We start from the raw sequence: 27,460 nt of genomic DNA, 5'->3' as shown, positions 1-27,460 counted from the left end.
AAAAGCACTGCCATGGCAAGAGTGGTCACTTCTAGCAGAGGTGTGGAAGGTGTAGGAACTGATGCCTGTGGAAGAGGAGGAAGGACTGAAAATGCCTCCAGTCAGCATTGTGCTCAGAAGATCCCTTCCAGGGAGTAAGGCTGTACAGCTCTGCTGCCTGTCCTCTCAGTGCCATGGTGTGAGAGATAACTGTGCTCTCCTCCAAAGCAGACTGATGAAATCTGTTTCATTGCACAAAGATGCATTGTTCCCTTTAGTGCTGAAGGAGCTGAGTTTCCCTGTGGGCCCTAGCTGTAATTTGCCTCTCTTGCTTTCAAAGGTGTCTCTGTATTTTGAAAAAAAATTTCATTTAAGTCTTCATTTTCCTTGAAGCCTGTCTTCAGACTCAGCAACAATAACAAAAAACCATTGAACAAGTGAAACTGAAGGCTTGTTCCTTCCTTGATTCATGGTGGTATTTTCCAAGAATTTGGTGAGTCTTTGACTGATGCTCTCCCAACAGGAGAAAAATGGATCCCACTGCAATACACATACCTTCCAGGTAGCTCAAGTGAAAATGAGCTCTTCAAGTCTTTTCTTTCTCTCCCAAGTAAATCCATAATTAATTCAGTTGTGGTGTGTTTTTCTGTCTGTACTCAAATCTACTTCATCTCTTGCATTGTAGTCAGCCAATAAATCCCTTAATTTTGGAGAAACAATTCAGAAAGTTGCATTTTGGTATTTTCTCTGGACCATCATTTTCTGTCAAAGTAATGTATAGTCTTTGAAGGAGAGATCAAATCATAGATTTGGTCTCCATAAAAAATTAATTGAAATGAGACCTGCTGTCATCCACTGGCTGGCGTTTGGATAGTGTTTTAGGTAGGGGAACTCATGTAGTTCAGTCTGATGTGTATTTAATAATGTCTGTAGAATTCCAGTATTTAAAATTTGTGTTGGGAAAGCAGAGTGGGAAACAGCCTTGTCTGTCCCAGCATTGTCTGTCTGATCATGCAATCTCTTGTTGCCTTTTGACACCATCAAAGTTTCTAATGCAAACCTGGGCCAAGCCACTACAGTGAAATTAAACCTCCTAATAACATGCTGGCTTTTCATAGGAGCTGCTTAGAAGCACGAGGTAGCAGGCCTGCAGAGAGTGCAGTGGATGGTTTCTGGCAGTGTGGCACAGCTGTTGCAGGTGCATTGCCTGAACAGCCAGTTTGCAGGGCTCCCATTGCAGGGTCTGCGCTGTTCCCACCGGGTAACTGCTGACACTGCATGTGGTTGTGTGTTTTGGATCTGTTTCATGTCTTATCCTCCAGAGGCAAGTCACTCTAGTTTGTGAAGATACCTCAAAAGAGAGGCAGTTGCTGTCCAATGAACATGTGTTACTTGGCTTTACATATGAAAAGATTAGCTAGGGTTTTCTTATGCCTGTTGGCAGAAAGGTGTTCTTTTAAAGAAATGCCAATAATAATAAAAACTACTTCAAATAAGGTCTGAGTATCTTGACTACAAGTGGGAAATTATGTAGATTACCAACCCTGAGAACCCTCTGATACTCTGTGTCATGATTAGAGGGTGTGCAAGTCTATTTGAGGACTTGGCTAATTTAAACTACTTGAGTTCCATAGCTAAATTACTTCAGGTAATGCTCAACAGCTGTGTTTTCTAACAATGAGGGCTCAATATCTAACAGAAGATGTAGTTTGTTTGCTGTTTGTCACCATCTCTAAATTTAAAGTAATGCTTGCCCTAATGACTGGTTTGAAGCCTTTGAAAAGGGGATAGTTTTGCTATTTGTATTCCATACTGAAGTTACATGACTAAATATTGAATAGAGGTTTTCCTTTTGCTATGTGACATGGTCTGATTTGTTGGCCTTAAAACAGATAACTGGAAGATAAGATGGCAGCTTTTTAAAAAAGAAAGTGCCTGGATTTTGCACTCAGTTTAAGAATCTCTTACTCCCTGTATGTATCTGTGCATGTGATTTAAACCACATTTCTGGAATACACATGGAAGTTATTTGAGCAAGAAGAGAGTCGTGTGTATGTGAAATATAGTGTTGTTGATATAACCATATCTGTATATAGATATATATATAGAGATATATATATATATGATATTTATTTTATGTATGCATATTACTGGATACTAATTCATCTCGCTAAGACATACCACCATAACCTTAAGAACCACCATCAGAGTGTCATCCCTTGTGGCCCATCTAGCAATGGTGTTAAGTTGTCCCTGCCACCTTCCAGAAATCTGTTTTGGGATGCTTTTCCCTCTTCAAGTTCAGAGAGGTTGAAGTCTCCCTTCAGAACTAGGGTCTGTGGTCTAGAGACTTCCTAGAGTTGTTTACAGAAGACTTCATCAACTTCTTCACTGTGTGGTCTGCAGTAACCTCCATCACAGTGCCACCCTCACTGGTCTCTCTTTTAATGCCAACACACAAGTATTCGCCCAGGCTATAGTCCATCCCATAAATGAGCTCCACACATTTGAGTGTTCCTTTTCTGTAAAGGGCAACAATTCTGCATTGTTCTGTTTTCTTAGGTGGATCTCTCTCATAGTTTCTGTTGCTTAAGAGATTTCCGTGGTCATAAAAGCCACATCTTTGCCTGAGATACCAGTCATCATGCAGCCAGACATGGATTGGCAGGAATTGTGCACTCCTACCTGCACTTTTCCCTTTTGCATTTAGGATCAAGGAGACCTTTGCCTGGACTCCAGCCTTTACCCATAGCTTTTACCCATAGTGATTCTTCAATTCCAGGCCTAGCATGGCAATAAAACCACTGCCTACGTGGATAAGCAACAAGGGGTGATAGTTGTAGCTATAGGATAGCAAGCTTCAGTTTTTCATCACCCCAAATTTGGCACCCCACAAATAAACTATCTCCTGTGACAGCATCTTGCCTCAGTAGGTGGGTGCATTTGAGCCCTAGAAAAGGGAATCTCCAACCACTGTTATTGAGCTCCTTTTTATGGTGGTCATACTTAATTAAGGCCTTGTGGACCTTGAAACCCCACTTCTTGGAGTTTGCTCCTCAACCCAGGCCATTATATCACAGAACCCGTCCTGTCTCTTCAGACCTGAGGGCAGAGAAAGAGTCTCTGTCCTGCCCCAGAAGTCCCAAGCTGCCAGCTGCTTGGGAGTCTATGTCCACCACAACTTCCCTCCTTTGCATTGCCTAGACTGGGCTCTTGCTTTTTCAAGACCATGAAGATCCTGCTTACCTCCTGTTCATCCTCCACTCTCTTCCTCCCACAGCCCCCTTAGGTGGGTGCCCAGTGCCCCTTGGTGCTGCACTTCTCTGGGAGAGACCATGGAGGAGGTGGGGACAAATGCACCTCCCTCTGGGCTGTGGCTGCTGATTTGCTGCAGTGCTGTTTCCAGCCACTGCTGCAGATCCAGAACCTGCTAATTCAGGTGGGAAGGCTGAAGTGCATAACAGCTCTGGATATCTTGTGGAAGAAGGAACGGAAATTAATCCCTGAGGATTCCCTGGGGCACAATGTTTTACCACAGTCTCATTGGGACAGGAAGATGTGGTGTAGCTCTCCAGCAAAGGGAGCTGGGCTGGGCTGGAGGGATCCTGAGAGGGGAGCCCTACTGGGTAGTCAAGCTTGAATTTTCATAAATAGTGTTTTAAAAGGCTGGTCCTGACAAGAGTGAGAAAATATTTCTTGCTTTCTTGTCTCCAGGCATCCTATTAACGGGTTTGGTGCAGTCAAGATCTCAATTTCAAGAGGATAAAAAACTGTAGTGTTGCTTTTTTGTTTTGTGTGTGTTTTTCCTACAGGGTATAGTGATACCTTTCCTGGAATCTTTTTCCCCTAGTTTTTTTCCCAACCTCAGTGCCAAAAAGGAACAAGTTATCCAATTTTGATAAGTCATTTTCACCATTAATGGCCACCTTTGAGATAAGTTTTAAGCCACTTGAGTATTCTCGCATGAAAGTCAATAGTTGTTTCTGTTGGTATTGGGTGGATTTTTAATTTGTGGAGTGCCTTTTCTTCATTCAAATACATCTCAGCCTCATCAGAATATTAATAAGTAGGTTTTTATGCATAAGTATTTATTTTCAGACCCAATTTGCAGCTGTTATGGTTTGTTGGATCAGCAATTTCATTTTTTAATGAAAATTCTAAGGAGGTTTTGATTATGAAATGCAATGTCTTGAAAAGAGCTATTAAGTTTTAATGTATCAATACCTGCTTTTTAAAAAAAATTGCATTTAAAATCATACCTGTTTGATTTATCCATGGTGCCTCTAATTTTAAGAGTCTGGATGACAGAAGGCTTCTATCCCCATAACAATTTGGAAAACAAATAAATAACTTTTGGGTCTAATTCAGACTCACAAAAATAAATAATCTAGAACAACATGTGGGATGATTCTTCAGGTCTTTTGTGTTCCAAAAAGTCCTTTGAGAACGTTTTGGCAAGTGTTTTAAAAGCCAGTTTTCCCTCAGCACGGTGGGTTGAAGTGATCCTTTGAGCATAGGAGATCACATTACCCAAGATCACACAGTCCAACTGCCCAGTGGAAGTGCAGCCCTTCCCCCAGGGTTCACGTCTGAGACAGTCCTCCCACATTAGCCCTTGTGAAGCTAGTGGGGAGAGGGGGGAACACTTATTTGGCCCTGCAGAGGTTAAAAGCCCTGTGCAACACTTTGGAGGAAGGCACAGGAACAGTGTGGCTATTTGTGTACCCGCAAATGTGGCGAGACAGTGGTTTACATTTTGCTGACAAATGACTTGGTTTCGATCCAGCTTAAGTTGGAAACAAAATTGTAAGCTCTAAGTGAGATGGATCCTACAGCTGTTCACCACATCTGGGCTTTTGTAGGGCTCCCGCCCCCAAGCCGCTCCCATTGCAAGGCCCTGCACATTCTCCTTATTCAGATTGTTCAGCAGGATCCAGTTGAAATGCTTCATGTTTGCCAGGAGTTTGTTGGCCCTGAGACTGGCCTGTCTGAGAGGAAAACATTCCTGGAAGATGTCTGGAGAGCCCATCCCTGCAACTTTCTGCTTGTGTTTCAGTGCTGGGGGCTGGAGAAGCCATTTTGCTGTGCACAGAGCACAGTGTGTGCTCTACCCCCTCTTTGGCTGTGCTGGGAAGATGAAGATGAGAGAGAGTTGAAAGGAGAATGACCAACCTCCACTGAACCATTGAGGTTTTCCTGATTTGGGTGTACAGTTAGAAAAGACATTACAGGTTTGCCTCAGGTACTGTAATACATGTTTTATTAAATCTTTTGTAGCTTGGTCAGGAAAGCTTGGTGATCTCCATGTTAGTTCTGGCATCCTCTCAGCCACTTTCTCCTACTGACTCCTACTGCCCAAAGTAGTGGTGCTGTCCCCAGTCTTCCCTTTCTCTCCTCTGCAGATTGCCTGTCTGCATAGTAAGCCAGCTCAGCTGTTACACAGCTGAACTGCACCAGTCCAAAGAAAATGAAGTTTTTGCGACATTAGGGAGTCAAATCAGTTCACTTCTGAGGGCCAACTACAAGGAAGATGTGAGACTGCACAGTGCAGGCTAAGGAGTGGAGAAGGTCCCCCTGCCTGGTGGTGTGGATCATCTGGGTCAGCTGACTCAGAGCTGTGCCCAAAGCATTCCTTCTTGGGTATCCACCAAGATGCAAACTCAGTGAAACCCACACTGTAGAGAAACCACATTAATCTCTTTGTGCCTCTCTCATGTGTTTTGTAATGTGGGTTCTTTGAGGAATATGCTTTACTTTTAAGCAAGTCTGTTGAAAGAGACAGTCAAGCAGAAGAGGACAAATTGGTTTAGACAACAAATTTCATTTATCCCAGTGCTCATAAAAGCATTTGTCTTATAACCTGTAAAAATGGATGGATGCTAGAGAAGCTATTCCTATTTCCTAGTCATGCTGAGTGCAGACTCTGTCAGCACAGGTGATCCTTCACCCTCAAATATTAAAGTCGAGTCTGTGGCAAGTATTATTCTTCAGCTCAGTAATTCCGTATCTCACAGTAACAGCTTCCACAAGTCACTGACTGCTGTAAATGCCCATGTCTCGCGGTGAAATGGATTTTAAAGAACATTCTTTTACCTCATTTGGTTAATTAAACTCAACAAAACTTTGAAAAATTATTTCAGGGAAAATGTAAGTCTGCTGTATCACTATGGGAGAAGAAAAAATGGAAGTGTATCACTTTGGGGATGTGATAGTTTGTTTCTTTTGTAGAACCTCCTGTGCTGAAAAATATTTCACAGAGACAGTGCTTCAGACTGCAGTAGGGTTGCATGTTATTCTAACGTTGTACAGCAGCTCAGTCTGAATGCTTGAAAACCTTTCCAGATATTTTATGGGAAAGATTCTGCCGCAGTGTTAACCATGTGCTGCTGAGCAATTAGACTGGAGTTCTAGTCTTCACCTGGCAGTGAAAAAAAAAGGCTTGAATTGTGCATATTTACAGGGTGTTTTGTTAATCATCCTTCTTTTCTAGAAGAAAAGATTGAAGTGCTAGCCAGTCCCTTGCAAGCGGCAGGAAGCATTTGTTGGCTGACTGTGGCAGGAGTTAATGAATACTTGGTCTCCTGCAGACACTGCTGCATAAAGAGATAACAAGAGGGAACACCAGGCATGCCACCTTGCCTATCTACTTACAGTAACCCAGCCAGCTGCTGATTAAAGCCATCTAGTTTTAGAGGGCACCAAGAGAAGTGCTCTGGAATTTCACGCTGAATTGATTTAAGAAGTTACTGTTCCAGCTGTCAGCTATGTTTCTTTAGCTGGGATGGCTGAAGGAAATGAAAGTCGACTTCCCCCTCATTGCAGTTCACATCCCAGCATGCTAACTTGTGCTGAAATATGCTGGCCATCCTTTTCCAGAGATTGCAACCTCCAGCAGATGGGTAGGATTGACAGTATAGGGTGGCATCTGCCACCAGGCATTAACTACTTGGACTCATATTCCCACACTACATTATGGTAGGGCTAGGAGGCTGGTGTTTGTGGTACCTCACTAACAACTTCACCAAAATTATACAGATTATATATTCACATCAACAGAGAGCATGCTGCTTATGGGAAATTGTAACCTCTAGCAGATGCAATAGCCTCTGGAGGCAAACACACGTGTACATGTCTGGCCACACTGTCACAGACTTCCCTCAGAATTTTAGGAAGGGCAAGGGCATGTTTTAGCTCACCTCTTGAAAGAGCTTTGCAGTACTTTCTTTTATTTTGAAGGAAGACAACCAAGAATTTGTTTTTCTTTCCTTTTGTTACAGCATGCTGTGTTGCCTGTTTCAAGCCATGTTTCAAAACAGGGCTTCTGGTGAGGTTAACCTTTCAGCACATGTAAAGCAGGGTTTAAAACACTTGTATTATTGAAGGCATTCTTCTGTTTATTCACAGAAGTGCAGGGAGGGAAAGGCTTTCCTCTCAGGTCCATAAAATAAATTCAGGTCAGACAGGTTTTGAAGCTTTTAGAAAACTAGAGGAATGTGTTGCTGTTAAAAGACTAGTTTCACAGGAATTCTTCATGGACTTCTGTCAGTTATTAAGGTTTTTTCCTTCTGTGGGATCTGATCCCTGGGAATAAACTGCACTAATTTTGCAGGCTAGATACCATTCGATGTTTTGAAGAGTATACAGCTTTCAGGAAACAAAGTCTTGTTTTATCTCAGCAGAACTGTGCAACATGCAAGAAGGATTCACAAATGAAAATCAAATTACTACCTTTTTTCATGATTTGCCTTTTCCCGTAAAATGTGATGGATTCAGGTCTTTCCTATGAACTCCAACAGAGGCATACACTCATCTTCTCAAATTACTTTAATGCTTTTTAGGTATCTTTGGTTTGTGTCTTGATGACTGGCAATGAAGACAAAGTTATGGAGGTGACAACTGCCTGCCAAAACTCCTTTATAGCTGTGTGGTTTGTCAGTTTACTGTGAGGTTACTTACCATTTTCTTCTTAGTATTTTCTACTACTGTGGAAAATTCAGGTTATTCATTCATCCAAAATGTTGAAATAGCTACTCTATCATTATCTTAATAACCTGGGTCAATGCAGCATGTGTGCACTGCTGCAGATCAGTCTTTCCATCCTTATAGCTGTCTGTCAGAGTGCATGGCCTTGACCCTCAGAAAATCCTGGGCAATTGAAAAAGACTTTATTTCCATGCAATTTGCCTTTCTGAAATGGTTCTTGCTTTCTGCACTGTCACCCACTGCACACAGCTAAATGGATAAAGATGAAATTGTTGTGCATATCAATATGATGCACATGCCAGAATGTGTCATGTATAATCTCAAATTACCAGCAGACATTTATCTGCCCTTTTGTTTGTTTGTTTGTTTATGAATTTCTGTGCATATGTGGTTTTGGGCCACAGGTATTATATATGTTAGATTTTTTTCATAAAAAAATCTAGTGCAATATATTACTTCTGTTTTGAGTAGCTTCTACTCCCTTCATTATATAATCATGAAATGATAACTAAATAACAAATCAAATAAATGTTTTTTAACTTCTCATTTGGAAAGATGTCTCTGCAGGTGCCATATTTTCTTTAAAACCGTCAGTTTGACAGCATGAACTCAGATTGAAAAAGAAAAAAAATGCATTTTTTTAAAGATTAAGCCATAGAAAATAATACTTCAAAAATAATTTCATTTTAATAACCTTCATTCTTAGAAGAATTGCGTCTTGTAGTTCTTTGCTATTGCTGTGTGATTGTGTGGTGGTTTTTTATTTTTTATGAGGTAAGCATGGAGACCTTACCAATCTTTGCCTTATGTTCACCAGTTAAAGACAATATCAGTTGTTCCAAACTTATAATAGGTTAAGGAATAAACCTTATTGGTCCTAGCTCTAGTAAACTTTTCCTTCTGCTCTTGGCAGAAAGCATGACAGTGGTTTATATCTATTTTTTCCTCCTGTTTCTTTTGCTGGTGGCCATTAATGCCATTACTTCCATTTTTGTGTTTCAATCAGTGTGTCTTCCTGAGAGAAGGTTCTTCACACAGCAATATATTTAAATATGATTCTGGTCAAGGCAGGACTGTATTTCTTCTGTTGAGTATATGGCTCAGTTGTTGAAGTATTGAGTTTATTGGATACTTTCTTAATCTCGAAAATAATTTGGTATCTGACCTGCAAATAAAAGCAAACTCCTAAAAGAAGAGCTTGTATGGACATAGTGCTTTCAAATAGCAGAAGTCACTTTGAAATGGCTTCTCATTCTGAGGTGGTTTTAAGAAACAAGTTATTGTGCATGACAAATGTATAGATTCTCTAACATCCCTTTTCTCTAAAGGTGCCTAAGCAAGTCTGACCACTGCTTTCAAAGGGAACATTTCAGTCTTTGAATATTGTGTATATGACTTTGAAATCCAAACATTTTGAGCATGTGGCAGGGTAACATCATAATTCTCTGCCACTTTATGTACAGACTCCGCAGTACTAATCATAAGTATGTGAGGACAAATAATTAATCCTCGCTCTTACTAGAACTGACTTTTGTGTTTGCTTCCCAAGGAAACTACCTAGATACACGGGATGTTTAAGAATTGCTTGTAAACATGTAAAAAGCTATTACTATGCAAATTTAGTATCCACAGCCTTTCCATTTTGCTGATTTCTTGGACTCTCTGAGGACTATAGCTATAGTTAAAGTGCTGCAAACCATGGTAGAAACCTAAGGCTTTGCTTTCAACCCAAGGCTTGGCTGAGCTCTTCACAGCTGTGTGAAGGCAGCCACATCATGTAATACAGTCATCTCATTAGGTAATCAGTTGACCAGATACATCATTACTTAAAAATTCATTGTAGGGAAAAATCTCTTCTGATTCTAATCTGTGGTTCAGCTGTGATACTAAACTTAAAATCAAGCAACTGTGTATATATATATTTAGATGACTGACTTCTGAATGCGGGCCAGACAGAAGCAATTTGCACGTTGAAATGTGACAAGCTCACAGTAGAATTTTAATCAATGAGACATTTTAGCTCATCTCCATGTATTATTTATATTTGAAGACTAATATCAGATTAAAATATGGCAGACTTGCTCTTCCCTGAGGAGAGTTTGGAGTGAGTGTGTAAAGACTCAGGGTGATGAGCCTAGACACAGTGAGGACAGTCTGCCCCATTAAACTCTTAATCAAACTGGTTGTTTATGACAAGAGGTATCTCTGTAAGCACCTTTGTAGTATAAACCAAAATACTGGCACTCTTCCATGTGCTAGTATGTTCTCATGTTAAAATTGAATTCCAGAGACAAGATTACTGCTAGCCTTCGGTAGCAGTATGGAAATTAATGACTTTGTTGCTCTAATTTCTGAGGCTAAATGATTGTTGTGTGGAATAGCTGGCTGTTGTTCTTTGTTATTAGTGTCAGACAACTTTTCTTGCAGCCACCACCTTTCAGAGGGTTTTGGTGAAAATATGACACATCACCTCACAGCACAGTGTACAGTATCCAAATTCATAAGAAAAATAGGTATTTTGCAACTGCAGAACATGGCTGTCTTCTTGAAAGTACCAGGACAACATCCTTTGACCATAATGTGTGTATAGGTATCATAAATAATTCCCAGTATTTTTAGTACTTTTCATATGAAACTTACTGTTCAACTTTTCTAACCTTAACCAACAAATATGAATTAAAATATTCTGTAATAAGAAGGAATTCTTATGTACTAAAAAGAAATCTGTGTTCATTAAAGGAACATTGACATCACTGGAAACTTCAAAGATGAATTTGAGGCAGAGAATGATTGACTTGTATTAATAGGGAAGAAAACTTATTCCCAGCTGGAGAGGAAACAGGACTGGCAGAAAATCTTTGAAGCATTTGTTAATAACAGAACAATCTTGTCTTTGGGGTTCTGTTAAATGAATTAAAATCAGTTTCCTTTCTCTTAACTTTCTGAATTAACAATAAGAGATTAACAGTATTGCAACAGAATTCTAAGAGTTCTGACTTGATCAGTTCTTTGTAAGTGGATAAACTTTATTTTGGCCAGTGTTGAACGAGTAACTCATTACAAATAAGTAATTCAAGATGATGAAGTGGGTTTTGCTCAACTGCATTAGTTAAATACATTCCTTACATTTTTCTCCCCAACGACTGGGCAAGAGAGAACAGCTGCCATGGCTGTTCTCCTTTTGAGAGTGCTTCGAAATTTCTTAATTATCATTACAAGTCCAGAAAAGCATCAGAAGGATGAGTAGGTTCTCAAAATTTTCCAGAAGTTTTACCTGAGATCTCAGGCCATTTCAGGGATTCTTCAAAGAGAAGCAGTTATAAATATGAAACTGTAGAAACCATGTGTATGGTTTGGCCAAGTAGAAAACCTTGTTGGGGGTTTCTGTGTTTATCACAGTAAATACTTAATAATCATCAATAATTCATGTAAGCTGATGGTGAGCTTAAACCATCTTCAGGGTTTCAGCTTCAAGCATACCTTGTACAATCTTGTGCATATCTTGAAGCCCAGAGTGCACGTGTGTGGAATTGCATATGAATGTTGTTGCCTCAGTATTTCAACTGACACTATTTCTTATTCAGATCATGGCCTGCACAACTGGTAGCATGCCCCATGAAAGAAATTATTGTAATTGTCATAATAAAAATAATTTAACAGACTAGATTTTTTTACAGTCAGCAGTTTATAATGATTGGCTTTATAGTGTTAGAAGCTGGTTGAGTCAAACACACATATTTGAAATGTAAGTAAGAGTTTTTAGGAGCTTATAGCTCAGTATGCATTCAGATAATTTTCAAAAATTGAATTAATACTTTACATAATACTTTACTTCACATACTGTTCCCTTGGGATTTAGAAAGACAGTAATTATATAGTAAACATACACTCATTATTGCAATCACTTCCTGCAGTTTAACAGTGTCCATGAAGATATGTCACCACTTTCTGAAGTATTATAGTAATTTAAGTGTTGGGTTTTTAAGTCTACTACCCATCACAATTGCTGAGCTGCAGTGTAGAGCAGAAGGTAGTTTGAGTAATTGGTATTGGGTTAATTGTCTCTGTTAAATAGGTAGCAGGTGCTTAAGAGATATTGGTGCTGCTGGTCCAGGAGTTTGTAGTAGGGTTTTAATACCTTATTTAAGGTGGGTTTTTTCCCCTCCCCTGCATAGTTTTAAAGCAATTACATCTTAGCAGTTCCCTTCTGTGAATATCGTCTCTCAGGATGCCATAAATGCTGAGACTAAGAACACGACAGCACACAAGTGGTCAAACATCCAAAACTAGACAGAAAAGAATATGGAAAGAGAAGCACATAGCATCTCCCTTCATCACATTATGTGGGAGTTAAATCATATATCATCATTTAATCTCACAAGGGAAATACAAAATATTTAAGAGCCATTGTGAGAATACTGTAGTTTTGAAGGATAGACTCATACTCAATGATTTTTAAAAAATTAAATAAATAAATTAATCAAATTCTCCAAGGACAAGCATCCAAATTGAACACTCCACATGCCTTTTCTGTATTTTAGTATCCATTTTTCTTTCAAAATTTAGTTTGTGATTCAGTTGACCAGAGGGATGGAGCACATCTCCTATGAGAAAATGCTGAGAAAATTAGGATTATTCGACCTGGAAAAGAGAAAGCTTCCAGGTTACCTAATTGTGTCTTTCCTGTGCCCAAAGTGAGCTTACAGGAAAGATGGGGCAAGACTATTTACAAGGGCATGCGGTGACAGGACAAGGGGGAATATGTTCAAATTGATGGAAAGTAGGTTTAGATTAGATATTAGGGGAAAATTCTTTACTGTGAGGGTGGAAAGGCACAGGAACTGGGAAGATGTGGATGACCCATCTCTAACAGTGTTCAAAGCCAGGTTGGATGGAGCTCTAAGCAACCTGGACTACTGGAAGTGTCCCTGCCCATGGCAGATGGGTTGGAACTAGATGGTATTCAAGGTCCCCTTTCAACCCAAAACAATCTAGGATTTTAGGATTCTGATGAGCTCTTTTTGACTTTCAACTTCTGACACAGATTGTAGCTGCATGGAGAGCTGCTATCTGCACATCTGACTTCAGATGACCTTGTAGTTTTCAATATTATGAGATGGTGTTTGGCCTTGATTGTATCCTTCTGCATCTTTTTTGCATTCAACTTCTAAGCTCTTTAGTCTCATGTCTAAGGGTTTGTTGATACAAAACTTACCTCTCTTATTGTCCATATACATATTTTAATTCTGTGGCCTTCTTCAGGACATGTGGATATTTTGAGTCTTTCAATATTTTGAGAAGGAGCAAGGTAATTATGTAGCTTCTAGTTAAGTTTCTGTCCTGCTGGTAGATTCGAAGGTGCCCCTCTAATTCTGCCTTTATCTTCTGCAAATTTGCACTGGCCTGGTTGTTCTGGTGTAAATCTGTGAGGAACCACTCCTGTCATTGTATCCTAATCCTATTTCTAACATCATTCCAGGTCAAAGGCAAGAATAGATCTTCTCAAAGCATCTTGAAGGGATGACTCTAATGCTCCCCCCGAGGGACTCTAAAAGGAGATACCTGTTTATGTCTCCACCCACATAACATGGGGTAACTGCACAGAGAGCAGTTCTTCCCTCCTCTTCTTTTGGCTTAGGGAGTTTGGGAACAGTTACCATGGCTTGAAAGAAATTTGAGGCAGTTGTACAAGTGAGCAGGAGAATCTGCCTGCTTGGAGTACAGTCCTGACCTGTTTATCAGTGGGAAGCCATATCTGTATCTCTCTTCTGTATCTGGCCACACAAAAGCAAGCTCTTTTCTCCAAAACCTAATGTGGATTGTCTGCTCTTTAGGATCGAATACAGACAGCTGCAGGGAAAAACAGGCTGCTTTTTCAAGTTTTGAAAATGTGGTTATGTCTATAACTGGACTTTGCCAGGGTGTGACTGTTTAAGTGCCATTGCAGTGGAGGCAGGTACAAACCTGACTAGTTTGTATGCTGCGTTTCAGATCCTGAAAAAGAGTTCTGTCCCACATCTGACAAGTTTGTGTGGTAGTGGCTCCTCCAGGGAGTTTGTAGGTTTTTGAAAATTTAAGATGCTGCTTAGTATATTGTGAAATAGAATAATTTACAATAATACTTGAAATTAAGGCTTCATTATTCTACATAACCAAACAGTTAATGAGTTTTCCAAATTAAGAAAGTATCTACAGGCACTCTTATGGTAATTTAGAGGTAGTTCTGACTTGAGAAACGTGGATTTGGATTTGGATTTAAAACCATGGTTCAGATCTGCGTCAGGATTTATTGTGAGCATCATGAAAACAGAGGCAGAATGCTCTGTGTTTGTCTTTTAACATTTCCATTACCAAGAAGCTGATGAAAATGTGGACACACTTTTGAAACTTTTATTAGGAATACGTAATAATTATTGTCTTAAAGCTATGGATAGTTGACCATTTTTGTTGCTTTTTAGTTCTTGTAGAATTATCAGTGGTAGCTCCTTTAAAATTTCACATTTACTTGGGAACAAACTAGATTGAGAAAAATGCTATTGTCAGGCAACTCAGGACAATTAAAATCTCAGTTTGAGAAGTGATATTTAATTACTTACAAGCTTGTAAAACAAATTTAATTACGTGCATCAGACAAGCTGGTGGCCTCCACTTAAAATCCTGTGTACATAGGATGACCTGTGTGTCTGGCCTGAGATTGAGCAGAGAAAAAATATAAAAGAGCAAGTTTTCCTCTGCACGTCACCATGGAGCAGCTGTGCTCTATGCCTCCCTGGGGAGGCAAATGCATTTGCTGTCTGCCCCACAGTCATGATGGAGAAACCAAAAGAGAAATTTAACCAAGGTAGAGGTTGAGATGAGTCAAAGGGCTTCTGACCACAGGAATACTGAGTTCAGTGCAGTGGCTGAATAGATGTGCTATGCTCTATCTGCCAGAAACATCAAAATAATAGTTACTAGCAGCTTTATTTTCGTCTTGTTGTACAAAAAGAAGCCTGCTGTTGAATTATGGTGATGAAGATGGATAGTTTAACTGCTGATGGGTTCTCATGATGAGGAAATAAATTTAGGTTTTCACGTGTCTTTGTAGGAAGGAGTGGGTTGTTCATTTGTTTACTTCTATGCTACAGGATTGCATTGCAATCCATAAATAAACATGCTTGCCCAGGAGGAACATCTGTAAGTCATAAGCACAGTGTGCTTGTCCAGGGCTTGCTGTGGAATTGGATTGTAGATGAGAAGGTGGTTTGAAAAGATCAAAGTTTACACTTTTTTAGGGTGTAAAGAAAGAAAGTACATCATGGAAGTCTTTGTGTACAGAACTGGAATGAAAACTTTGCAATGAATGCCAAAACATAGACAAGGTTCCCAGATAGTGTTCTGGAAATGGGAGAAGGGATTATGTTGTTGCAGATGCAGAGCCAGCAGTTGAGGTTGGAAATGTGCATTAGTGCTTTTTGCCTTCGCTCTCCACTAAAGTCCTGACTCAGATCTCTTGTGTAAGGCTCCGACTCCAGACTCAGGCAGATGCTGTGGGGTGAGCTGCAGCATTTGTCCCTCCCTGGCAGCAGCTTTGCTCCCGTCAGGGAAATGGAGCCCACTAGCCAGGGCTGCTAAAAGCACATCCCTGCTCTTTGGCTGCTTCACTTTGCAGGCTGGTGTGGAAATGGAAATAGTAGCTTATGTTACAGGGTATCATTTTATTGCAAGTACTTCCCAACCTTATTTTATATTGAATTAATATATAGACCTTATGATTTTAGTTTGGCATTAGGCAGCAATATATATGTCTTGCCTCAAATACGAGCAGCTACCTGCCAGTGTAGATATTTGCTTGTCCTTGTAAATGATTGAATTCCAGGAATACATACAATGTGAGAAAGAGATACAACCCTGCAGAGTTAGTGTTACTACTCCTAGCATATCTGTAATGTACATGTATACACACAGGAAAAATACACAGAAAGAGATACATATGAATGTAGGAAACTGCAGATTTTCCTTATAATTCTGTATTGTATGTTTCTGTCTTTATATGTATCTCTTCCCTACAAAATACAAGTTCCTTTTCCCCAGTAATAAATTGCTACATCAAATCTCCTTATCCATGACTATGGAAGATGGAGATATATATTATGGATAAACCAAATTGAACAATTAAATACTGTTCCTCACAGGCATGCTGGGAAACTTTATAGGTCATCTTCTGCAGGTGTTGCTCCTTTATACCAGGAGGTAAGGACAACAGTGGTGTTAACTAGTGAGGGTAAAAAACAAACCTTTTTAAACTGAAATTTACTTAGATTAATTTGCAGGGGAAAATAGAGCAATAGGAGCATAGTGCTGCCATTTCTGAGAGCCATGCACTGCAGTCCATTGTTATAGCTGAAATTTGTTCTCTGCATGTCCTGTCCTCTGCATAATTTTGTCATGCCTGTTGATCCTCGCTCTTTATATTGGCTCTGCTTTAAATGAGCTCTACAAAAAAACTTGCTGTCAGGTCTGGGAAATATAATGCAACACCTTAATTTTCTGTATTACAAAATGTTCTGAAATGCTTTCAGAGGGATCCCAGTTTGTGCATTGAGTCAGCTGGAGTAATTAGGGCGTAATGCAATTGTTTCTTTATGGGCCTGAAGCCATCCCAAGAACCACAAAGACTGATTTCTTCCTTGTGAAAGGTTGCTTTAACCTTGGCCAGGTGGGTGTCATGGATTTTGTTCAAACACTTCGAGTTCTGAGACAAATGGAACCACAAGGCCTAAAGTTACTGCACTCACAGGACTGCAGATCAACATGTGCCTCTCTAAATATTTAGGAAGAACAAACTTTGTTCAAGGAATGTGATTTTGGGTTGAGGGGTTTTTTTGCTACATAATGATAAAATACCATTCACAGTACTCTACTTGATGAATCAGAATCTGAAACTATTTATTTTGGCCAGCTTAATATGTTATTCCCCATCTTTCTTATGGAAAAATTTGGCCTTTTCACTTGTCCAATTCCTTGAGGAGCATTATTTTGGGCTGCTGAGAAGAAGAGCAAAAATCTGAAAAGCTATTTTCTCTCAGATGGTAAAAGGAAGTCAGTTATAAATTTGATGATTTGTGCTACATGCTTCTTCTTGTTTTGATTACAGTAATTCTTCATTTTAAGAGAATTTAATAAGCTATGTTCACAGGCACGCTTTGGATGTTATAACACTTCCCTGCTTTCACTAAGGTAGCATGAACTGTTACTGGTCTTTCTCTCTGACTATCATGGAAAAATAATTTTGAAAATTGAAAGGTGCTTTGGGGGTTTCGAGTTTGCTTTTACTTCAGAAGATCTCAGACAGGTTAATGGGGAGGTTTTTGCAGGTTGTCTGTGTAGAAAAGGTTCATGCACATTTAATATCTTTTCTCAGAAGCCTGCAGTGATGATTTTAGGTTCTGATTTCTTTCATGAATACTTGAATTTATCAACTAAAGTCAGCACATTTACTCTCTTTGCAACTCTTCACACCTTTGGCTATTAAGGTGTAGGAAGGCTGTGTTGTAGTAAACCAAATTCAAATCCAATTTTAAGCTGTTTTGTCAACATTGCTGTTGTCTTCTGTGTAAGTATTCTTACTAATACCACTGTGTAAGTACTCATGCCATATCTTGTATGGATGGAGTGGGAAGGAATTATCTTTTTTACTTTGCAAACATAACCTGCACATTTTTGCTTTTTATCTAAAAAGGCAGAGATGACTTGTTGTATACCTCTCCCCGAAGATTTGAATGGCTGGTTCCTTAAAAATTGTTTTGTGACCCAAGATTCAGGCATTTTTGTGCTCCTTCTGAACACATCACTAGCTCAGATAAAAACCTGACCTGAATAGGTATGTGCCAGAAATGTATTACCTAAGATTGGAGTCTAAATAATCAGAACATATTGAGGCCTTTCAGTTGTTTTTTTCTTTGCTTTTCTAATAAGTATCAATTTACCCTGATGTTCTTCATTACTTCTAGATTAGCCAAAACCTTCTTAAACTACATAATTACTAGCAAATAGTGTGTGTTATATCAATTTATACATGAATAAACTCATGTAAATTCAAACAAAGGAGGGTCTTCACAAACCTCATATATAGAATATTCTGGCCTGAAATATTTTTGTAGTAGCATTTAATCCTTTTTTTTCCTTTTATTTAATGCTCAAGGCAGATTCTCCATATTCCAGATAGAGCAGGCCTGTATTTGTTATTGATTTTGTTTCATTTTCAACTTTGGACCCAAGCTGTTTAAACAGATTACTCTCTGCTTTTATCTGAGTCAACTTCCTCATGCTTTCATCAAAGCAAAAGAGATTATTTGACTTTCTGTCTCATAACACAACATTACAAGAGAGTCATATGTTAAGTGACAGTGATGGATTCTGTATTAGGAAATGGCCATTCTGTCTGCATGTAAGTCTCTTGTAATAGTTCCCCATCAAAGACAAAAAGAAAATCTCATCTTTATTTATTTGTGTCTATTCTATTTGTAGTCTCTTTAATGAATACTAATTCATTACAGTTGTATTTACTGTAAGTGAAGCTAATACAATTCAGAACTAGAGTAGGTGAGAGTGTTTGAACTGGAATAACAATGTGAAGGCATAATATGTTTGTATCCTGGCACTGATCCTGACCTTAAATTTCTTATTTCTATGCACACCATGTTTGTGAACTGACTAATACCTAGCAATAGAAGGACATGTTCTCTTCAGGCTGACTTGCAGTGTAGTTGTGAGATTTAATGGTAACTAGCACTAACACAAGCTTTCAGCACAAATTATGTTTTGTGGTTGGATCAAAACTTCTTATCCTTCATGTCTTATTTATAAGCAGTTTAAGATGGAGATAGCAAGCTGAATAGGTACTCAATTGACTAAATCTGTGGACAATTCTTGGAAGACTGCTGGGAGCATACAGAACTCTGTCTACATTTACCTTTGAATTGTCTCTGCAGGAACAATTGGGTTATAGGTGTAGAATAGGGGTTCCCTCAGCAGGGAAGTCAGTATGGACAACAGCAGGTGCTTTGGAGATACACTGCATCGTCAGGGATTGTGGTGTTGACTGACTGCATGTGCATCTCTTTCTCTCTGCTCTCTTGGGCTTTGTGCTCTAGCCTGAATAGGCGAAGTGGTAAAATACCGCTGTAGGTTCTAAAGAGTTTTTCCTGTAGAGGAACTATAGATAGTCCCTACCTTTATGTAGACAGTGGTAAAAGGACTTCAAACTGCAGCAAATGACATCTCCCAGACACAGTCTCAAGGCTCAGCTGAGCAGCCAGAGAAGCTCTTCCAGGGCTTTCTTTCAGGAGGCACATGACTCCTTGTGAGCTAAGCAGATCTGTTTCATCCTGATATGGCCAGGCCTCTCTTCACATTGTTGTCTTTCTGAATAATCAGTACTTTATACAGAGACCTCAGTGTCATCAGCCTGGAAAGAGCAGCAGTGCAGGTGATCTCGTGCTGCCTGCACTAAAGCCCAGAAGCCCACCACGAGTTTATCCTCCAAATGTGGGTCAAGGATTTCTCTCTGTCCTGGGAGGACTGGATAGCTTGGACTGGACCCCAGTGAAGGAGAGAAGTGCACAGAAACAGGAGCTGCAATAAACTCAGGAATGAACAGAAATAAAGCATACTTGTCTGTTTAATTTTTTCAGGTTAGCCATTTCAAAAGAGCTGCTGCAAATGATCAAGGCACTTGAATCTATTGAAGGAGTGTTTCTGGTATGGCTCAAAACTGAATACTAATTGGTTGTATTTCTGTAGGAAAATCAGCTCAAGCCTGAAATTGCTATACTACTGAAAGATGATGTGCCTCAGCATTTGCTTAGGCTGTGTATAACCTAACATATGGACACACTGCAGTCTTATTGGCAACCTGCAGTAGCTCTAGATATACTTCTGCACAAAAATGAAGCAGCAGAATTTTAGTAGTAGTTATTGACACCTATATATATATATATATATGTGTGTGTGTGTGTGTGTATGTATATGTATATATATAAAATTATTATAATTATTTTTAATAACTATGTATTTCACAGGCAAGATACGGAATAAAAAATGATCTAAAATTAGAATATCAGTACTGACAGGGATGTTGAATTATTTTTCTGACAGTGGTCAATAAACAAGTTAGGAAGTAGCTAACATTTTTGCTGGCCAAATTTGATCTGGTTAAGTTAATCACAAGTGGCATGTGTTTATCCTCCATAACATCTCTTGACTGAAAGTTTTGTGTATATACTGAGGATGAGATATAAATGGACCTGCAGGCATTTTGTGTTTCTGTCAAGGATTTATATATTTTTGTGATTTTCACCTATACCATGTAATGGAGTATAAAAAAGAATAGCAAATGTAATTATAATGATCTGAACAGGCTCACTCTTAATGATATACAGCTACCTTCCTATTTTTTGTCAAAGCCTTTCTCTAATATAAATGCCTAGAATCTTATTAAAAATCTGATCTCATTAGGCACACCATCAGTATTAAAATAGTGTATCCTAAATCTCAGTCATTTCAAAATGATCAGTAATGATAAGAGATTAAATGAGGGTCTCACCAATTAGTATAAAAGTCTTAGAGGAACAGAAAGTGCCTTCAAAGAATTTGATTATATATTTGGTTATCTGATTTTTTTTTCTGAAGTGCTACCAATACTTTAAACTTCTTTTGCATAATACTGGAATATTTTAAGCTTTTTTTATCACTTTGGTGTGCAAACCAAATGTAAGGGGAAGAATTGAAACATTTAAAATTATTTTAAAACAATCTCTTTTTAATTTTTCGAGATGAAATGATTGACAATTAAATATAAAGTCTTAGGCTGCTTTTAGTCTTCTGCTGCACCACAGTTTGTTCTTACATGTGCAGTGGGATGGAGTTTGATGCAGGATTTAATCCTTTTACCCACTCCGTGGTACATTGTGAGCCTTCCTATGAAAACCCTGTGGTCGTGTCTGTGTACGATCATCTCTGATCACCTTTGCTAGTTGGTTTTTCCCATATCACAATCAAATGGTATCAGACAGTGCTACAGAGTCTGGTAAAACTTGAATTCCCAAACTCCATCAAACTGGTAAAAATCTGGAGCCTCAAGCCTGCACAGAAGGCTCTCTCCATCATGTGCGGAACATTCCAGTCTCAGGCTGCTTTGGTCCAAGGCAAGTTATCTTGGAGCAGCTGGCATTTCCAGCTTCCAGTCCTCCTTCTTAGGGTTGTGCAACACCTGGCAACCAAAAAATGTTTTACTAAAATGTAGCATTAGAATAGAGTCACATGCTGTGTCAGTGACAGCTTGGAAAGAAAGCAACTATTGTGTCCTCTTGTGTGCAACATCCCTGCGCTGTGGCCTGGTTTTCCTAGTAAAAGATGAAGCATGCTATTAAATTTGGATTATATTGGTGGTTTTATTTTTTTTTTTAAACAGTGATTCTTAGTCTTCACAGAAATTTAAGCAAACTGAGGCTTGTTTTGGCCACTCTGCAAGGGACACTGCATAATTGAGATCTAAACCTTTTTCACTCGGGCACTGCACAGTGAAGATGTCCTAGATCAATTCTTTATTGCTGCAAAACCTGTTTCTGTTTTCTGCTAGAGTAGGAAGCAGGGAAAGAGCAGTATATTAGAGTAAATGGTATATTTTTGTAATTCCATGTGTACAAATATTGGTGCAGTGGTGGTAGTTTCCATATTATTAAGTGCCAGCAAAAGTTTTTCGAAATTTACTTTAAAGCCGTAAGTCCAAAAATGCATGGTAAGGCAAAAAGGTGAATAAGCCATTTAAATGGTGAGGGTTTAAGTGGGGAATTGGAGGGGATTGGGGAGGGGCATAACCACAGACTTATGTATTGCTGTGGGAGCAGGAAGAGGCCCAGATGTATTTAAAAAAAAACATTTAGGGGCAGAAGGTTTTTTTTTCCATCTCAACCTGTATCAAATTCCTCCCTCCTTAGTGTTTGTAAATCTTCCAGCATTTTTAGAAATTATTGTTTTATGAAAAATGTAGCTCTATAGAATGGGTATATATGATAAATTTACACAAAATTATGTAATTTTCAAAGATAGGATAAAAGCCGTATGAAAACACTTTTCTATCACCTCTAATAATGTTTTCCACATCTTTCCATTTGAAAAAGAAGTGGAATGTATCAGCATGAGGAAGCTGTTCATACTGATTCCCAGCTGTGGATATGTCAGTGGAGATAAATTCATGTCCTCAAATATTACCCTTTCCTGAGTACCAATTTGCACACACCTTAAATTCCACTTTGACAAAACTAAAGCTTTCCAAGGTGCTCATCTGCTCCCTCAGCAAGGTTTTGAGGTTTCACAGTGTTTGTACAAGGAGGTTCAAGGCCTGTGTGACTAAATAAAAGTAGCCCAGCTGCTGTAAATGGCAGCTTTTCTTTGCCTTTCTTTTGGAGGAGCGGAGGTCAGGGATATACATTTATTTTCTTTGTTGGTGCAGGTTTTCTATGCCCTTCCAGCCCTGCTCCTGTCTGCTGGCCAGCTGGGTTGTTAGTGGCTGAGGAGCAGAATCTGCCTTTCTGAGCAGAATTTGCCTTTCTGATCAGACTGGTCGGGGCACTTTGCAGGAACCTTCTGAAGCTGGAAGTCTAGTGGTTGTCCTTGAGTCACTATTTTTATGATATGTACCAAATCTGAGTAGGCTTTCATTCAGTTTGGAGTTCAGGGGTGAATTAAATGTCCTTTCTATCAAATATGTTTATCCCTCAGCTCAGAAAACTGGGAGGATTATCTTGCCTCTCCCCTCAAACCATTGTGTTCAAGGTTTTGTGTAGATTTTAAATGAAACATCTTTGTGCAGGTATAGTTTCTGGAAAGGGGAAAAAAACCTCCATGATTTCTATATTTATTTATTAAATTCCTGTCACCTTAAAAGCTGTTTTTGCAGACAAACTGCTTTTGCATGTTTGCTTTTATAAAAGATATGTTTATATGAATGTGCACCTTCTTGGTGACTTCCACAGGGTAGGACCCTCTGTGCTTTTGCATCACGTACTGCACCTTGCTGAAATTACCTCTGGGTTATTGTACTGCCAGCTTTCCATTAACTAACTGACTATAAAAAAATTTTAATAAAATGCCTTTGGGAATAGTAAATGACAAACTTCTCGGAATATGAGCCTTGCAGCCCAATCTCCTAAAAGAAGCACCTGCAATCTGGCTTTATAGCTGATACACAGCTAGTAGGCAGACAAAAACCTTGCTAGGATTTCAATTTACAGCCTATGATACATAGGATTCTTTCTTCCTTGTAATGCTTTAAACTGAAATTGAATTTTAAATTAACTTGACACTGTGCTGTTTTCAAGTCAGATAAATAACTGTGTTCCTTTTCCCTTTTCCAGAATATATTTGATATCTTACTATTAAAGCTTTTCCTGAATTGATGTTAAAATTATACATTTGCCTGTCCTTCCTTTCCTTAGGATAAAAAAGTGAAACATAACCATGGAGCTGTAAAAAGTATTGTTTGCACTTTGACAGTTATATGGTTTCATAGTTTGGAATTTGCCAGTTTTATTTCTGTTGCTCACTGTAACAGCTCGTGGTTTATTTCTGTGTTTTCTCACAAAGCTTTGATCAAACAGTGGCCTTCAGAATTATGTTCTTTGAGCCTTTATGCATGTAGATGTCTTCCATTTACTTCATCAGAAGACCCCATTCTTCACTTCAGTACTCCATTTACACCTTCACAGTGTTAATGAAACAATGTATCAACATTGTTTTGGAGTGATTTTTTTTTAATGTACTTTTGAGCTTTTGCATTTTTTAAGCTGTTAGACCTACACGGTGCAGGTAATAAATGCTTGTAAAACACACCAGGTAGTTACAATGTGGTCAGTGGTGTCTTAATCTGACACCTAGTAGCATAAATATTTTTTACACTTGATACATGATGCCACCAGGAAGAATTATAGAAGAGCTGCCTTAAGAAAAAAGGCAAATGGAGTCAAAGTATTTTACAGATAATTAAATAATTACCTGTGTTTCCGAATGTGCTGTGTAGTAGGACTTTTACAGTAGAACTACTTGTGGTTTTTATTTTGTTTTCCCTGATTCTCACACACTTAATTGAACAAACCTTTCTCATCAAACTGTATCTCCAAGGGCTTACACTGAAGGACATACAGTAGCAGAATTTACAATGATAGCATGCTGAGCAAAATAGATTTCTTCTGTTCCTGGTAAAAATATAACGCTGTGGGTCCTTATGTGTAACTTAAAATAAGGTACTGAAGTACATCCCTCCCTCCCTTTTTCCCCCAGGAAAGCATTCTCCAAACAGCTCCCATTTTGTACCTTCTGGCTTTCAGCAAGGCATTAGCATTCCAGAAAGAGTTTCACCAGCCCCTAGGTTTGAACAGTGGTCAGGGCAGGCAGAAGGAAAAGCTACCAAACACTTTCCCTCTTAGGCTTGGGGCTTGAATTGTAACCAGGGGCTTTTGGGAGTGTATTAAAGTGCACTGCTTTCCTTGTCTGCTCCTTCCCTATTCCCTTGTTTTCCGATACCAGTATGACCAAAAATCTGGGTTTTTTATAAGCAGCACAATGAATAAATATTTGGAATATTTCTTATCTCTGAATGCATTAACAAAGGAGAAAAAAACCCACACTTCTGCCTTAAACAGGGCAAGAAGTTATGCAGACCTTCCCACCTCAGAAACTCTCCTAGGGGAAGGAATGCCACATGAAGTTGGAAATTTATCATTTTCTAAAATAAGGGTGAAATACCAGGGCCTTCGTTTGGGTGCTTTTCACTCTTTATAGTCCAGTCATCTGTTCTCTCTGCTCACCCCGACCCCCCACACTCCCTCAAGGTATTCAGATGGAAAAGCTTTCTTTCCAAGGTATTTGCACAAAGAAGGCATTCGGCAGGAGAGATTTCTTCCAAAAGCATCTGAGTGTGCTGTGGTCCTTCCCCAGGACTTAGCTGAGAAAGGATTCTTGCCCCACATTACGGTCCTTTGGGGGGACACTGTCATTGCACATTCTGGGCTGTGTGCCTGAGAGTACCTAGGCATATTTGTTTGAGTCACTGCCAGCATATATGCCAAAGAGATTATGCTTCATATTTCATCCCAGGGTGAAGAGAGCCTAAATGGGTTTATCATGGAGTTTTCCTTCACTCTGTCATTTCTCTCTTCTTTATAGTTCATTGCTAGACTTCTAATTTTTCCCGACAGCAGAGCACACCCCTGCAGCTGGCCCTGCATAATGATTCCCTCCTCCTAGACTGACAAGAGTGGATGCATAAATCTACTGCCATCAGGGTGCCTCCTTTAGCAGACACTGCCCCCTCTCCCCCCTGGAAAAAGATCTGTCTCCACCCCAGCACTCTCATTTACCACCTACTACTGTTGCCTGCTGAGCCAAGATGCTGCCTGTGACCGTTACCCTGCCTATGCTGAACATCAGGAAATGGCTCTTTTTGGACAAAAATACTTTTTTTTTCCTCCTAATGATAACTATTAGTGAAAATTGGAGTGCCTTTGGCAATTGTATTTGATGCAAATATTACAACGTACAGCAACAAGCTCCTGTGAAAAGCAAGGGTGGACTGATTGCTTGAATTAGGAGCTGGAGGGTAAGAAGGCCTGTCAGGAGCAAGAGATTTGACCAAATATAGGTCTTTAGAAGGTCTTAAGTTAGAGATCCCCATGTTCTCTGAGGCCCTGTATTAACTCAAAATGATTGCTTTGAACTATTGAGTAAGGGCAGTAATGTCAAATCCAGGGCTTCTCAGCTGCTGAACTCATCAAGCACATTGACAGTTTATAAATCAGACAGGACTTGTGGACCCTCTACAAAGTATTGTTTTAAAATCTCTTCCTTAACCCTCCATCCTTAGCTATAGCAGTGGAATATTGTAGCTGGCTAAAAATCAATGTAAGGCTAGTTTAAAAGGCAGCAATCTCTGTTCCTGTTCTGAGAAGCAGGCACAAGGTGAATGTGCAGTGTATGGCAAGAGCTTCATCATTCTTTACCAGCAGTGAAGGTATAGGTAAAGGTCATCCCCTTTCATCTTCCAAGAGTCTAATCCACAAAATACTAGATTTCTCTGATAGGTATTTGGTGTTAGCAAATGCTGATAGTCTAATATTCATAGTTGCTTTTAAACTTAAATTATTATTGTTCTTCAGCTACAAATAATTGGCAGTTTTCTCTGACATTGTCCTTATAATGATTCATACTGCAGTTGTTTTGAAGAGATGGATAAACTACAATTGTTTACATACAAACAGAATATGGCATTGGCTGCCAGAAAACAATCTCACTAATATTTGACTTGTTAGGTTGCCTCATGTTTTGGCTCAGAGAGAGCAAGCTTAAAATTAATTGAGAAGAATTTCTTTCTTTCTTTCTGTGTTCAAAGCTAGTGGTATTTTCTCCTCTGTAAATGTTGGCAATTGATTATAAAATGTCAGAGGTGTTAGCAGTGTCAGCGACCTTCATCTATACAGCTGGAATAATAGGCAAGACTTGCTTTAGGACACCCTGCAGTTGCTGACAGGTTTTGTTGCATCTGCAGCCAACTCTGTATCATTAACGAGGAAAAAAGGGTGGATAAGGGAGTGTGGATTGTAAATGTAAGAGTGCTCACTCCACTAAATTTACTTGAAAAATGATCATTTTTGTATCCAATGCCATTTTGTACTCTTCATGATTTTCTAATTAAGCCTGGAGGGCTGTGGATTCAGGCTTTGATATGAGCAGTATCGACTGTCCTCTTTCCAGAGATGAGAACAAAGCTTCCTCACTGTGCTGCTGGATGCTAACTGATGAACTGGTTTTTCTTCCATGCCTTGGTTACTGCATATAATTAGGAATCTTACTCTTGTGACTTCATGTGCAGAACTGCATCCTTTCAGTAGACCTGCCTGCCAGCTGCCCCTCATGCACAGCTATTCCCAGGATCCTTAAATTTGACTTTGCATGTCAACTGTTCCTATTTAAACAATGAGCTTTGAAGCAGACTATGGGCATGCTGAAGAAAAAGCTCTTCATATCTAACAACAGTCTCTTTTAGAATCTGTTTGAGGCTAAGGCTCAACTTTAAAAGTGGTCATGGTGTTAATTTATTTGAAATAATTTTATTAGAATAGAGAAGAATCTGTGATTCTTGAAAAATGAGGGAAGAAAAAATATGGATCCACTTGCTGGGTAGACCCACGTGAGTGGTTTTCTGAAGGGATTACCCCTTCCTTGTCTCAGTGTTCCCGTGCAGCAGAGCAGTGACAGAGTCTGATGGCTAGTGTGTTGTTGGGGTTAAGATAGAAGGCATTTCCCCCTTGGAGAAGGGGAAGGGAGAAGACAGCCATGACGGAAGTGTCAGAGCAACAGGAATAAGCCTCACTTAGATTTGAGGAGACATTTCCAACCCTGTATGGCATTATTTCATCCTTAATGATGGAGAAAGTATTTTTATTTTTTATTTTAATATCTT

General features: G+C 39.2%; 1 protein-coding gene across 10 annotated transcripts in view; it reads left to right on the top strand.

Moving 5' to 3' along the window:
• Positions 1 to 27,460, top strand: part of PLXNB2 (plexin B2) — a 249,411-nt gene that overhangs the window by 51,272 nt on the left and 170,679 nt on the right. The window contains exon 1 of one of the 10 annotated variants that reach the window (XM_064422209.1): positions 26,910 to 27,187. The exons of the other annotated variants lie outside the window; for them this stretch is intronic. The gene's annotated coding sequence lies outside the window, so the exon portion shown is untranslated. Of the gene's footprint in view, positions 1 to 26,909; positions 27,188 to 27,460 lie in introns of those variants that run through there. 10 annotated transcript variants of the gene reach the window in all.

The sequence above is a fragment of the Passer domesticus genome, chromosome 5, assembly GCF_036417665.1.
Source record: "Passer domesticus isolate bPasDom1 chromosome 5, bPasDom1.hap1, whole genome shotgun sequence".
In the NCBI taxonomy this organism is placed as follows: Eukaryota; Metazoa; Chordata; class Aves; order Passeriformes; family Passeridae; genus Passer; species Passer domesticus.
Note: the sequence above shows the minus strand (reverse complement) of the source record. Positions and strands in the feature narration are given on the sequence as shown.